The 3,538-nt window shown below is 32.3% G+C and overlaps 1 long non-coding RNA gene across 1 annotated transcript; it reads left to right on the top strand.

Moving 5' to 3' along the window:
• The first annotated feature begins 1,552 nt into the window (after positions 1-1,552).
• LOC124892329 lies at positions 1,553-3,206 on the top strand. Its single transcript, XR_007050190.1, has 2 exons — positions 1,553-1,791; positions 2,718-3,206. It is a non-coding gene; the product is annotated as an uncharacterized LOC124892329 (long non-coding RNA).
• Positions 3,207-3,538: the final 332 nt, after the last annotated feature.

Raw genomic sequence — 3,538 nt, 5'->3', positions numbered from 1 at the left:
ATACGTGGAATGTATTGGTATGTAAATCCATTTCAAAAGGGTAATACAACAAAAGATTAGAAATGACAATAAAATTTAAATATATGTGAAAGCAAATGGAAAGGAACAAGAATATAATATAATTTATATTTGACCAAGTAAGATAGATTTAAATCCTTTGATTATTTGTGGGAGAAATTAGTGAACTATCATAAACCACCATGTGAGCGCATGGAGTCCGATCTCAGCCCGATCAGCTAAGCCGTCCTATATCTTGCCGGGCATAGAACGTGACATGACATAATTTCCTAGCAAGTATCCATGGTTAGCCCCTTTTCGGGACACATGAAAGAAAAGAGAGTATCCAACTTGCAGAATGATCTCTATCCTATGTCGGCAAACATAGTTTCAGGCATTTGTTATTTCAACCAATGCCTTCACGGTCAGCTAACTAACTCCCTTATGCTCATGACGTTATCTTATCTATTGATTAGTTATTGGTCAAAATGTTCATCTTGTTACGTTCATGTTCATATTTTAGCCTTTTTAGGCTTATGCTCGTGGTTGACTTTTTGAGCTCATAATTCTGCATAGCCACTTTAGGCTCATACTGAGAGTTAACCGTAATAGATTCATATTCATGAGCTAACACTATCAATATTGGATAGTCATGATAGATAGTTTCATGGTTCGATATGATATAATTCATGTACACGATTGGAAGCATTCTTGTAAAAATAGTCATGTTCATATTATTATCTATTAGGTCGGTGGAGATTCCTGGGAAGTTGGTATTATTATATTGTGACTTGCAAACTCATAATGTATACATCACAGTGCAATTATATACAGAGATGCAATCACACAGCAGATACAAAATTAAGTCAAAGAAAGCGTAGACGTTTTTAGAAGTTCAAAAAGAATTGGGAGATGTCTTTTCTTTTTGGTCAACAAATTATGTAATTAGATCTTTTGTTGTTTCCTCACTTCTTTTTAAGAATAGGGTCTCTTTAGATGTAATCGCTTGACTTTGCAGATTGTAAATCTTTCACAGTTATAGCCAAAAACATCTATGATTCGTACATCAAATCACGAGGGTTGTTGGAACTCACATAATTCATAAAGGAAGAACATGAAACAATGAGTTATGTTTACACAGCCAGCAACTATTACCCCATTCAATTTCATTGATAAAATTGTAGAAGTTCCTTTAATCTTGAATAGCTTGGGAGTAATTTGACTTAGATAGCAATAAAAACGTCCAGAAACAAGAGTAACGAATGGTTCTACATACCTCTTAAACGTTAAAAGAACTTGACATCGAAAGAAGAAATTTGTTCTTTATTTTCGATCAATTCCCTTGTGTTTTTTTGTGGTTGTAATTGATAGGATGAATCTGGATATTTTCTGATGGAAAACATTTGAAAACTGATTGAAAAGTGAAGCTTTTATCATGTGAATATTGAGGAAAAGAGAATGTAATGACCCTACAAACTATTTAATCAATTTGGCCTATAATTTTATTTAATCAGTTTGGGAGACAAATGTTAGTGGAGAGAGGAGATGCCATGATTACTGATTCAATAAGTTTTCTCTTTTTCTTTTATAAAGCTGATAAAGTTTATTCCTTTTTCTATATATCATAACAGCACATAGATTATCATCAAACTCTGGCACTACCAGCTCACACATGGTTGTTCTTTCACTGTCACAGTCACCACACTCTACTGTATGCCTTCTCTTCTCTTTTTTTTTCTTCATTTGGTAAAGTGAACACATTCAAAGTTCTCCAACAGAATTCTCTCATCATAGGTGAGCTTTACTTTTTATTGTATTTATATGTATTCCTTATTTACCAACCTGATCATTTTCTTTTATTGGACAAGAAGAATAGATATGACCATGTTTGCTCTTGAAGGATCTCACAAAGAAAAGGCTATGAGGTGTTAAAATATACTCTTTGGTTCTTAGGATTTATACCACCTTTGTCTATCTATCTATCCTTTTATTTGTTTTCATCTTGTAGTAGTTTGTATCTTGTGTTGTAAGCCATGTGGTGTTGTCTTGTTATAACATTGTCGTTGTTTTTTGTTGTTCATTATATTGTGTTGTAACTTAGATTGGTCGGCTGATTTTGGTGTCACCAACACCTTGTTAACTCGTCAAACTCTATTCTTGTTCTTGGCTGAAAACTAGCTCTCAAAGGGTCCTCGGTTTGTGCCTTGTTGAGTGGACTTTTTTGGTGTTATTTCGTGAGTTCCTAGTCTCTTCTGTATCAATAGTGGATCCATCTGCATGCACCTTATTCTTCCTGGCCCCATCTAGGACTTAAATTGAATAAACAGATGACTAGCTAGTTGCAACAAATGCCACATCTATTTAAATTGTCAAACAATTACAGACAACTCAACCGATAGATGATCAACCTGTTGCAACATATGACATATATTTTGGAAAAATCAAACAGATATATCCATCTGTTGCAACAGAATGTCAATATGTTGTAAGTTATCTAACAGATGGAATATATTTTGCACCAAATTACCCACCTGTTAGATTTATGTTAAAGTAATTTTCTTTTCTTTCCAAAATACAATAAAAGATAAAAATGTTGTATTTAGATCCAATTTTTTTTTTTTTGCATATTCAAGAAGCCACCAGTTTTATTTTATTAAAGGATATGAACAGTCGTGGTTTTTTTTTTACTAACCCCTTCCAATTCAATCATTTATAAATAGGTCCCTCCTTACTCGTTCATTCATTCTACTACACTTACAAATATGGTTGATCCAGATTCGTACAAGAAAATTCATATCGAGTCCTTACGGGAAATTTAAAGGCAGTTTAATGAACTCCAGAGGGATTTGACAAACTTCGGAGCAAGGCTGATGAGGGCCCTGCCGCTGCCGAATGAAAATTGTCCGGTTGACAATAATAATAATATTAATAATAATAATAATAATAAATAATAGTAATAATAATTAGGTTATGTTTTTTTTTATTTTAGCGTGTGGATGTATTTCCTCCTTTTGTATATCAGATCTACCCAAGAGATCCAAAAATCTTTGTTTGGTGGTCGACTTTGAATTTTTAATTCTTATTTAGTATTTAACTATCATTCTATTTATTCATTATTCTCAACATGTTGACGGAGGTTAATCTGATATGACAGATCGATCATATATTGTAATAGGCGGTTATTAATAAAAAAGGATTATTGTTATTGAGATGGGGAATAGACATGACTTTCCGATTATTTAATATGAAAAACGGTTCGTAAATCAATAATAAGGAAATAAATGATAAACACAATTTATAACATTGTTGAATCTAATCTATGTGTTTTTGATAAAAAGTCACGATCAGTTAGGGTTATTGTTATTGAGAGGGGAAAAAGACATGACTTTTCGATTATTTAATATGGAAAATGGTTCGTAAATAAATAATAAGAAAATAAATGATAAACACAATTTATAACCGTAAAAGAACGGTTATTTAATTTTAATAACTGATCGTGACTTTTTATCAAAAACACAGATTAGATTCAACAATGTTGCTG

The sequence above is a fragment of the Capsicum annuum genome, unplaced genomic scaffold (assembly GCF_002878395.1).
Source record: "Capsicum annuum cultivar UCD-10X-F1 unplaced genomic scaffold, UCD10Xv1.1 ctg4594, whole genome shotgun sequence".
Taxonomy (NCBI): Eukaryota; Viridiplantae; Streptophyta; class Magnoliopsida; order Solanales; family Solanaceae; genus Capsicum; species Capsicum annuum.
Note: the sequence above shows the minus strand (reverse complement) of the source record. Positions and strands in the feature narration are given on the sequence as shown.